Source organism: Misgurnus anguillicaudatus, chromosome 19 (genome assembly GCF_027580225.2).
Source record: "Misgurnus anguillicaudatus chromosome 19, ASM2758022v2, whole genome shotgun sequence".
NCBI lineage: Eukaryota > Metazoa > Chordata > Actinopteri > Cypriniformes > Cobitidae > Misgurnus > Misgurnus anguillicaudatus.
Genome location: NC_073355.2, coordinates 31,988,627 through 32,000,892, shown reverse-complemented (window position 1 = coordinate 32,000,892; position 12,266 = coordinate 31,988,627). Strand labels below are relative to the sequence as shown.

The 12,266-nt window shown below is 37.8% G+C and overlaps 1 protein-coding gene across 4 annotated transcripts in view; it reads left to right on the top strand.

Annotated features, from left to right (window-relative positions):
- spop (speckle type BTB/POZ protein) overlaps window positions 1-12,266 on the top strand; it is a 132,194-nt gene that overhangs the window by 46,610 nt on the left and 73,318 nt on the right. The gene's annotated exons all lie outside the window — the stretch shown is intronic.

The following is a 12,266-nucleotide window of genomic DNA, read 5'->3' as shown; positions in this document are numbered from 1 at the left end:
GCACATTACAATGGTTGGCCAAATTAAAACACTGACTTCCTCCAAGTTACTGAAGTGGTGTAAACACATGCAGTGCAAATTGCTCGCCGATTTATTTGTTGTTTGAAACAGAGGTTGCGTTGAGAGGAGGAAGTCTCACGCGTCTTCTCTTTACACCTCACATCCTGTTTTTTAATAAATTACATTCAGCTTATTTAATTCTTTGACTTTTATTCTCTTTCTGGTGCGAGTACATGGGCGCTAGTCGTAGAATATTCAGTGCTGTGTGTGTTTCTGCATCAGGTAATTGGGTGACGGGGTGTCAGTGGGGCTCCGTTTAAAGCCGCATACAGAGATTCAACAGTGCTACGATCTCTCCCCCCCCCACACACACAGTCACTCAAACATTCACTGGGTAGTGCTGAAGCGATTCCCATAAAAACACAAACTGTATGGTTCGCCACCCACAGTTTGGTGTGTGTATTTGAATTGTGGTGCATCTCATCTCTGGCGATGCCTCTGAAAAATATAAATATTAGATTTGTGGGAGTTATTTCTGTATAGGTAAAGAGGAAAATACATGACAGAATAATGTGAAAATGAATTAAAACATTAGCATTTGCATCATTATGTGTTTTATGTAACATGAATTCAGCCACACATTGATTGGCTGGTCAATGTAAATATATTCATCCAAATATATATCAACTTTCAGTTTCAACTTCATAGATTTTCTAGTCTTACACAGTTTACAAAGCGTTTTTAAATGTTTAAGTGTTTAAAAAACATACTTGTGTTGAAAACGTGCAATTATTATGTTATTGTGTCTTTTGGTGGGTAAAAGTCTGTGTTAAGTCGATTAAAAGTCTACGAGATGCCCAGCCGATGCCTGACCAAAGACCACCGGCGGAACCAGTTTAATTCGCTTACCTGTTCACATACCCCGATAGTATTTAAATATATATATATATATATCTATATCTCAAGGGTTTTTCCCTCCTAGGAGTTTCCCCTCTGGACTAGCCAGGAGGGTTTTTCTCCTAGGGGTTTTTTCATCCCCTGGAGAGTCCGCCACCTTTGGCTTAACTTACTACTTTACTGTATACGTTACATTATTACTATGCTCGTTTTTCTATGCTTTTCATACATCTATTAATGTAAAGCTGCTTTGAAGCAATTAACTATTGTGAAAAGCGCTATATAAATAAAATTGAATTGAATTGTTCTTAGTTTCTGACACCACATAAAAAAGTGATATTAACCACCCAGACAAATTTGAATGATTAAAGAAGTAAAGTTGAAATGCGCTGTAAACCGGGTACATTTAGATGATGATTTTGAGTGTAAGTCAATGACGCCCTCTGCTGGTTGGACATACCAAGATGGCCGCTCGAACTTTGCGCTGGCTTCACCTCACGCTGTTACGTTAAGCGATCTATGCGCAATCCAGCCATTTATATAGATCAGTTGAATTATCTGATATGTAGATATAAGACGTGAACCTGAGCACAAATGATAATGTATGTTTGCATCCGATTAAAAAATAATATGATTCACGCGTTTACATGCATACTTTTCTCCTGCTGATCGGATCACAGATTGGACTACACCACTCCTTTCAATACGATCGAAATTTGCATCCGATCGACCTCAATAGTATTGATTAAGGTATTTAAATGAAGGCTTTTCAATACGATTGAGCCATCAATACGATGACAGATTATTTGGTTGCATGTAAACGTAACTACTGTTGTCTAGATTCTAGTGACTCTTGTCTAAAACCCTTCAGTATTAGCACTGACACATAGTGAGAAAGATGGGAAGGAGAGCAGTTAACCCTTTCATATCACCATGGCAGCAGGTGGCCTTGACAACTGCATTTTTGCTGTTGCTTAGACAGCATGACAAGTTCACACAAAACTCGATCTTAATTGGCTCTGCAGAGGGCACTTTTGTGTGTTTGCGTGCAAGCGAGGACCCAAACACCCATTTAGGGGTCGGATTATTGATGTCGATTTTCAAAGTGTGAGTGAATGTGTGACCGGGAGCTTTGATTGGCTCGTTTAGGGTAGACTCTAGTCTTGCTGGGATTGGCTTGTTTCTGTGGCTTTGAACTTCACTGGTCTACAGGAAGGACGCTGCTGGCCTATCTGTTATATGTTAACTGTGTGATGAGGTCACAGGGGAGAGGGCTGCTCGGAGATTTAGCTCGGCAGATCTCAAACATGGTCTTTATCTGTGTGTGCCTGGTCGTAATAATCAAACATCTCTTTGTGCAGTCACTGTCTCCCCCCTGTCTTGCTGCCTTTATTATTGGCTGTCTGGACAATTGTGTAGTTTCAATGCACCCCCTGTCTCTGATGTTGGAGAAAAATATGACCCTGTCGATGCTTTGGAAGTTGCGATTGAATTATCATAAAATTATTGTGATTAATGATTTAATTGTCCTTTCATTGTTTATTATTTATCAATTCACAATGCACTTGAAAATAGCCTGTAAATAAAAAATTTGATTTTTTTTAAAAGGCTTTATTAAGAAATACTGGACAAAGTTGAATGGCTCGAATAATATTATTCTAAATATTAGGCCAAACATTTTGAAGTAATATTTTGTAAGTTGTGATTGGTTTAATTATAACATTTGCCATAATTTCTTTACTTTGAGGGATTCCATTTAATATTTTGAGTGTCTTTTGCATTTTTTATTTGCTTCTTTCCAAACCTTGAAATAACACTAATCTTTTCTTTGTAGTTGCATTAAATGAACTGTATATTACTTTATATATATAACATATACTGTACATAACCTTATAACAGGACACTTTTTGCTAACTGGGTGTTGAACTCCAAAGATGATCTGAGTGTTTAGCAGTACTGCACCAGAAAGAGAGACATAAAATGCGCAACTCTTGCTTAAAATTCACATATTTTACTGCAGGGTTCCCACGGGTCCTTAAAATCCTTGAAAGTTTGTGAATTTGGGGGGAAAATTCAAGGCCCTGGAAAGTTTTTGAAAATATACCTACATATATACAGATCATTGAAAGTGCTTAAATATATTTTATGCAAGAAGTTTTTTTTAGGATATCATCATAAAAATTCTAGACTTTTTAAGCACACGTGCTAAACTGTTCGCTTTAAATGCTTATATATTCTGTATGCTAATGTTGATTCATACAAAATGCTTTTTTGCATAGTTGTGTTTGAAACATGAAAATGTCTCTGGTTACGTATGTAACTGTTGTTCCCTGAGAAGGGAACGAGACGCTGCGTCTCCCTTGCCATACTTCCTGCATCCCTGTAACGCCGTCTTTGGTAATATTTCAGATAGCGATATACTTCCTGTCTCCCGCGTCACCCTGTCTTTGTCATTAAGCCTCACCATTGGTTGAATTTGATATACACATTCAGACGCACTTGAGGCGTCCCCAAAGTGTCACCGCAGTGACGCAGTGTAAGTTCCCTCGAAAGGGAACTGTAACAATGTATCTGAAAAGGTAACATGATGTAACCTTGCTCTCACTTGAAATGTGTCCCCACATTTAGTCCTTGAATTTGAGGGTATTGGACCTGGAAAGTCCTTGAAAGGTCCTTTAATTTGAAGTTAACTAAGGAACCCTCTACTGGCAATATATTCAAAGTCAAAACACAGAAGATACAGAAACCCTGATAGGCCTCGAAAAACCTACTTTGAGTTTACATCTCATTTCTGGCTGATATAAATATCCAATTTTATACTTGATAGTCATATTTTAATTTAACAACCTCGATCTCAGCAATTTGGATACTGGTCCAAGTTTACTTGTTTTGGTTTGGTATTGCTCAGGGCACCTTGCCAGGTCTGTTTGGCTTTTCGTTGTGTGAAAATGTGCACCCCTCTCACTTGAAGTTTTCTGCCAACTACCAGTTACGTTTCAGAGTATGGTTATGAGGAAAAAAAGTTGTTTTTCTCTTCCGCTCTTGACAGAAAGGAGAGCTCAGCTAGAGAGGAGTGTTAGATGTGTGAGAATCTCTGTTTCTCTCTCTCTTAGGAAGTTGTAGAAAGGATCAACAGAGATTAGACATGACTTTAAGCACTAAAACATTTGTGTCCGCCAAAAGGCTCTTTGTTTGGCCACTTTCGTGAGCGAGGACTCCCGCTAATTGCGCCGGTTTATGCTTCTAAAAAACACCTTTGAAATCTATTGAAGGGGGATAATTAAGCCTGGAAATGTGTTACCAGGCAAAGTCAAGTTGAAGGTCATTACCCAAAACAAAATAAGACCTGATTTTCCAACAGGGAACAGATCCTTTGTTTTTAATGTAAAAATGTTGTTTTAACATGGTTGATGTGCTTCAAACGCTAAATTCAGCATAAATGACAAATTAGAAAAGGACCCCAGGGCAAGCCTTGGGGAACTCTAGGCTGTTTGGAGGGATTTTAGTGGGCACAGCTTCCACAAAGCTGATTGGAAGAATTCATCAAATGTTTTTTCCATTCCAAATTGCATTGTAAACTCATCTCTTCAATTAGCCCTGTTGTTTTATCATTGCATTCAGTATCTTTTCTTTTCCATGAGAGAATATTTTGAGGACTCTTGATGATGTACAAGGCAGAAAGAAAAGGCATTTCTGTCCTGCCAAGGTTTTCAATCACAGCCAAAATTGAATTGGATTTGGTGCCTGCGAATGATCATAATATCGACACTCTTAAATTGTTTTATTGAACCCTAAAACTTTCACAGAATGAGAGGGAAAGGATGACAGAGAGAGAGAGAGATATGACTGAAGGGGGCGGTATTAGAACAGTGAGCTGTAGCCTCTTTTTGTCCCCGCCACACCTTGCTTTAAAGAGTGTATATGTACAGATTACTGCTGTGGGTTTTTGCAGGTTGCAGTCGTGTTTTTGCTAACCGTGTTGTTCTGATGGATGGCAGGCAGCGGGTGGGCCCCCCGTGGGGCCGATGCCCTTTCGAGAGTGACACACACGCATGATGCTGCGGTGAAAGAATATAACTATTCTTTCATTGGCCGCTTTGCTAGAGCCGAGTGATACAAGTGATATTTATGCTTGCATGCAATACGTTTTAGCTTTTGAAATGGCAAAAATAAGTACTGTCTGAGATCGTGCCTTACAGTTCCATTCTAAGTTTAGCTATTTTCAGCCTAATGGTTCTGTTATGTGCTTCGTGAGATTCTAAAAAGTCTTTCGGTTCTGGATGTTGATTGGTCAGTACAGCAATCTAGTCTTCTTAAATTACACAGTATCGTAGCGGTTATGATTCGTTTTTTTTTGCTGTCTACAGTTTATGACATTGTATAGACACCAGCTACTAACCTTAGTCCACAACATAGTCACTATGTTTTTGATTGGAGAAATTGCATTTTAAAGGAACAATTTGTAAGAAATGTATATCAATTAATCATAAAATGGCCCTGATATGTCACAAGACATTAAGAAATCATTTTCATTTCAATACTTATATCACTGAAACAGTGGTCCGGCCAGGATATTGTCATTTAAAAAGTCGAGTTGCAGCCCTTAACTGATGTTTATGTTTTCATGTTGTGTATTGGCCACAAGTTTTATGATTGCAGTACCAGTTTTGGCCACAATCCTACATACTGTTCCTTTAAGGTGCAATCACATCACATTATACTTGATTGTACCCAATCATACCCAAGTACGTTTGTCACCCATCCTCCATTCCCCGCTGGTCTGCACTCTACACTTTATGATCCATAACGGAGTATGCTTACGTCATTAAAAGATGCAATTGTATTGAAGAAATCTGGAAGACATGCGTGATGGAGTTCATAGTAATTATGAGTTAATGCTTATTAGGTGTGTTTTGAAATCATGATCGTTTGGCTCATTGGAAAGCTTGATTTTGATTAGCCAGTTGTGACGTTTCCAGGTTTGTTGTTCCCAGATAACAACCGATCCAAACTAATAATACATGGTAAAAGGGATGTTAAAAAATTAGGGGTGTGACGGTTATTATATAATCGTGAGACCGAGAGTTATAATTGAACAGCGTCATTAGAACTATATAACCGCTTCACTTTTCACCAGTGGAAGAGAGCGAACAGGCATCGTCCATCTTTTTTACAGTCTATGTGCTGGGCAGAGAGTGACAACGCAGTCTTCTGGCAACAGTGTGTTTTTTAAATATTTCATTTAGGGATCGACAGATATGGATTTTTCAGTGCCGATACCTATTTTTGTTCATCAGCCTTAGCCAATGACTGATACAGGCTGCCAATTTTCTTGAGCCGATATTTGGAGCCGATACTGCTTTTGCTCACTCAATTTACATCATAAAAATTATGTAAAAAATTGCATGTTGTCAAAAAGAGATGTTATTAGTTTGGACAGTTCTCACATTCCAGCACTCTGTCTGTAAATAATGTCGGAAAAAAACGGCGAACACGGAAGCCATGTATTTTATGTATTTTATGGTAAAATGACACTTTCGCGTCAATTCACGAGCATTTAAACTAGCAAAACGCCCCCCACTGATGGTTATGTTACGAACCGTCACATTTGACTCGCGTCATAACTGTCATCACCAATTCTGAAACCGGCACACCCCTATTAACAATGAATTGATCTTCGATTAATTGTTGATTAGAATTAAATCGATAAAACGTAACAATTGTCGAATAAGCAAGATCATGCACGTGTGTGCGGCACCTGCGCAAAACACATACAGCCAGAGAAAAAAAATGAAGCAGCGCGCAGAAGTTAAGCTAGCCATGATCACAACGATGCTCGATGCCAAACATACACCTGAGCATGTTCATGACAATTGATCATCTTGTCTTCTCTTAAAACCAAAAGTAAATGAGACGGGTATTGTGTATATGTATGTGTATGATTGTGTGTTTTTACAACCTATAATGTTTGCCTAAGATGTTGTAAACTCGAGATTGGCAGATATCTAAATGATCACACTGCAGCAGTGTGCAACAGCAAACTGTTAGCACACACAACAAGACTCCCTCACTGTCTCTCTCTTTCTTTCTCTGTATGTGTGTCAGTAGGAGATATAACGGGAAGAGACAAAATGGGGCAGGGAAATTATAGGGGTGTTCTTTCACTACAACTATTTGGATATAATTGCTACTTCATTTATATTAATCTGCTATTATATACACTATTTTTGTGTGAGCTGCATGATAATTTGTGTGCGTCATATTTGGACACGGTTAACAGTCCTACGCATGCTAATATGGAGACCTTCAGGGTCTCTCCAGCTGAACTGTATCACTGCTTTAAAGTGTTTGTGTCTGTGTGTGTTTCTGTGTTTGTGAGAGATCAACACAGTCTCACGCTGAATGTTTTCTGCAGCAGCATCTCTTTTCTGGCATCTCATCCATTTTAATCAAGTTGATAATTAACTAACTTCATTTACCCTTAGATGAAGCGAGGAGGTGAACGCTTGGATGCATGAAATGATTGCATGTCACCTGATACATTTTTCACTGTTATTTCACGTTTTTCGAGTTGTTGCTGCTGAGTTATGTGATACCAGCTTACTGACCTGCATCAGCATATGCACAAATCGGGTCTAGAAACATGCGTACGCCACTTCCCACGCATAGGTTGTGATCTATAAAAAAACATGATGGGAAATGTGCGCACCTGTAAGGTAACTCTGAGCTTTGCGTATGAACACAGGGACAAAGGGAATTGACACAGATGGTGAGGTGGTGAACTGAAGTCGGATTGAAGATTATACGTTTATAAGTATTAATTAGTATAAGAGGTATTTCATGTAGTGTCAAACACTGTCCTAAATATCTTTAACTCATCTCTAGAATTAGGAAAGCTGTTCCAACAGCTTTTAAACTAGCAATTATTAGACCGCTCATTAAAAAAACAAACCTTGACCAGGGAGATCTTAATAATTTTAGACCAATCTAAAATCTACCTTTTATTCCTAAAATATTAGAAAAAGTAGTGGCAAGCCAGCTACGCACATTCATAGCGAATAATAATACATATGAAAAGTTCCAATCAGGATTCAGGCCCCACAATAGCACAGACACAGCGCTGCTTAGAGTTACAAATGACCTCCTTTTAACATCCGATCGTGGTGAAATCTCAATCCTTATATTACTAGACCTTAGTGCAGCCTTTGACACAATAGATCACAGAATCTTACTCAATAGACTCAATAGAGTCGTATCGCTTCCCCGTTAAATACGGCATACCTCAGGGATCAGTTCTAGGCCCTATCCTATTCTCGTTATGTATGTTACCTCTAGGAGACATTATCAGGAAACATAACATAAGTTTTCACTGCTATGCGGATGATACCCAGCTTTACATCTCGTCACATCCTAGCGAAACCACCAGTTTGCTAAGCTATCAGACTGCATTAGTGATATTAGAGACTGGATGGCACATAACTTCCTTATGCTAAACTCCAATAAGACTGAGATACTTATTATTGAACCAAATCGCTCCAAACATAATATGCCATTTTACAAGCTGCCCATAGATGGCTGCACGGTGGTGCCATCTTCCACCGTTAAGAATTTAGGCGTAATGTTCGACAGCAATCTATCTTTCGATAGTCATATCTCCAACGTCTGCCGCACAGCATTCTTCCACCTTAGAAATATCTCAAAAATACGCCATATGCTGCCTGCATCAGATGCAGAAAAGCTTATCCATGCTTTTATGACCTCTAGAATAGACTATTGTAACTCGTTACTCGGGGGATGCCATTCAAATCAGGTAAACAAGCTACAGCTGGCTCAAAACGCCGCCGCAAGAGTGCTTACTCGATCTAAAAAGTATGACCACATTAGTCCAATTCTGGAATCTTTACATTGGCTACCAGTTAAATATCGCATACAATTTAAAATACTTATATATATTAAAGAACTACTATCAGAATACAATCCACCACGTAAACTGCGCTTACAAAATTCAGGTCACTTAATTATCCCTACAATATCAAAAGTGTCTAAAGGTGGTAGATATTAATATATATATTAATTTCTCCCAAGGGTTTTCCATCTAGGAGTTTTTCCCACCGGGTTTTCTCCTAGGGGTTTTTTTCGTCCCAGGGAGAATCAGCCAACTTTGGCTTAACCTAGCACTTTACTGTATACGTGACATTATTAATACACTCGCTTGTACGGTTTAACCTTAGCCGCTCTATTCTACTACTTATATTGTCTATTGATTTTCTGTGTTCTTCTCTACATCTACTCATGTAAAGCTGCTTTGCAACAATTAACAATTGTGAAAAGCGCTATATAAATAAAATTGAATTGAATTAATGCCACACATTTTAATTTTACTAAAATTCACATGGAAGATGTGTTATTTAAGCTTGTATTGAGTTATAATTATTTCATATACATCTTGAAAAATCCCATCTTAAATCAAAATTCATTTAAAATATTTAATCATCGCTGTCTTACCATCACTAGTGCGCAGGAGGGGATAACCCGATTGCATGAATAAAGCAACAAAAAATGATTAGATAAATGCTGATGTAAATAACAAAATATTTTCCTTAATTACTGTGCATATCATCAAATGTGAAAGTGTGGAAATAAATCCATTAAATGCACAGACAATAATTAGTCCTATGGTGTTCATAATAAAACCGGCACGAAGAAACACCTGCCTATTACGCTAAAATAAATATTTTATCACACATGTGCAAGTTATTAAGAAATAAAATAAGGAGATCGCTAAACTAATGTAAGTCTGTTAGGTAAAGGAAATGACAATTTATGTTTTTAAATTAAAATAATAAATTTTTATATGGCTGCTCTTTTTAGAGCAGATGAGAACGCTCGTGCTGCATATATCAGACACGCGCACTAAAGGACCAAAAAATATTTTGGTAACACTTTTTTACTGCATTTTTGTTACACATGTTACATGTAATTATTATAGTAATAACTATAGAATTATGCATAATTACATGCAACTAACCCTAAACCAAACCCTAGTCCTAACCCCACACTATAGTAAGTACATGCTGTTAATGATTATTACTTAGTACTTAAATGTATAATTACACTGTAACAGTGATGCCGTAAAATAAAGTGTGACCAATATTTTTTCTTCCTTTAAATAAAGCTGCTGTAAACATATAAATGCTGCAGTGACCCCATGTTTAATGTTGCGTGATTACAATGCTGAAGGATTATGGCTTGCATTTATTAGTCGGGCGCATATAGGTTACGAATGAACAATTGGATGCCAGTCTCATTAATATGCGTATCAGCATTCATAAGGTGATTTGCATTGACTATTTATAGTTAGAAATGGGCGGGATATGAGACTGATTCATGTACGCACATTTGCAGGTGATCTCTGATTTAAAAAGGGAACATTGCTTATAAGGCCCAGTCCACACGGACAGGGGTATTATTATAACCTGAGTTTTTCTTAAAAAAAAAAAATCCTGTCCACACATGCTCTGTTTAAAAGAAATCTTCATCCACATGAATGAGCAAAATCATAAAGCCACCTTGGCCAATCAGAAGCCTAACAAAAGTGACGTCGCAAGGCAAAAACCCTGGTTTTACGGTCTACACGACAACACTGCAACAAAATGATCCTAAATGTTGATCTTGTCAATCCATTGTCCAGTAAACATATCCTTCTAGACTGTTTTACTTTTGCTCCTGTAAGAAACCTTTTTTACTTTGTTGATACTTTTGAAAAGGTTTTTAATCAAGAGAATCCAAATATGGTTTTAAGATTTCTAGAGGAAATACATTATAAAGATCTTTTTTAATCTTCCTTTATTTAATACTTTATTCTCGCCATGAATATAGCCTTAGAAGCTGGTATGGCGTTTAAAAGAAAGAAAGAAAGAAGAAAAAAAGAAAGAAAGACAACACTACAACCGGAGTTTCTTAAAATCCTCACCCTGGCAGGGGTTGTCAAAATTTTTTGGTTTCAGTGCCCTTGAAAAATCTTCTATAATTTTTCGCGTGGACAACGGCCGAACCGCGTTAAAGTCACGGTTATAAAAATACCCGTGTCCATGTAGACTAGGCCTAAAACTGTGCGTACGCACACCAAAAAGTCTAAAAAAAAAATTGTGTATGCCATTTATGGCTTTTGTGCTCACGTAGACTTTTTGTAAGGATCGTACGTACAGTTTTACAAATGATACACCTGGAATAAAAGTTCTATACATAGCATATTTAATTTGATAAACTAAATCAAAGCTCTAATGGATGGACGTACAGTACTCTTAGTATGTTGTACTGTCTTAAGGGGGTTGCACACCGGGCAAGAAGCGTGTGCAGCATCGCGCCATGTATCTAAATATCAAACACATAATTTTTTATGAATGTACACATATCAGCGCCGTCGTGACACTGGATCTTGCTCAACTCCTTGCCGTGCAACTCGCATAGTTTAACATTAAATAACATCATATTTGTCTCAAATCTATAATGATTAACATAGGCTGCTAATGCATATTTTGCATCTTGAAGTAGACTCTGACTGACTAAGCTCGGGCAATTTAATCATCCGGTGTGCAATACCTGCGAGTTATCCTACACGCGACCCCCTTTAGGGTCTAAGTCAAGGTCTTGTTTAATATTCACAACACATGTTTTCAGGAGGTTTTTACGTTTAATCAGTGCTTGATGAATTCAATCCTGTCATCTATCTTTTTAGTAGCAGTTTAGGAAGAAAACTTTTTGATATTTTTTCAGTATTTCTGAATGGCCTGATGCTGCGATTTAAGCAGATCTGAAGCGAAAGTATTTGATGAACGTGTATAATACGTGCCGAGAACATTCAGTTAATGTCATTATGTTATTTTTGTCGAAGATGGCGTAGTCACTTTTGCATCTGAGCTCCTCAAATATTTCTGTAATTGCAGATTAGAACTGTACAATTGACAGAAGCAATTTTGCCCCTTGAAGTATTTTTGGTGAATCTGTTGTGAATCTCTTTTTTTGAGGTCATGCACATGCATCCCACTCAGGTTCAGTTCAGGATTGACTCGGGCGATCCAGAAGGCATGCTTTCTTCTGATGTAGCCGTTCTGTTGTTGATTTACTTGCGTGCTTTGGGTCGTGTCCTGTTGCATCACCCAACTTCTGTTGAGTTTTAATTTGTGAACAGATGGTCATCCTCCTGCAAAATATCCTAATAAACTTTGGAATTTATTTTTCCATCAATGATGGCAAGCTTCAAAACCTGAGGTTTCCTCCACCATTATTTGGAGTACCAATAAGGTTGTGATGGTTGGGTGATTCACACGAAATCCAGACTTAGAAGGTGTCCAGCATCAGATTTTTTT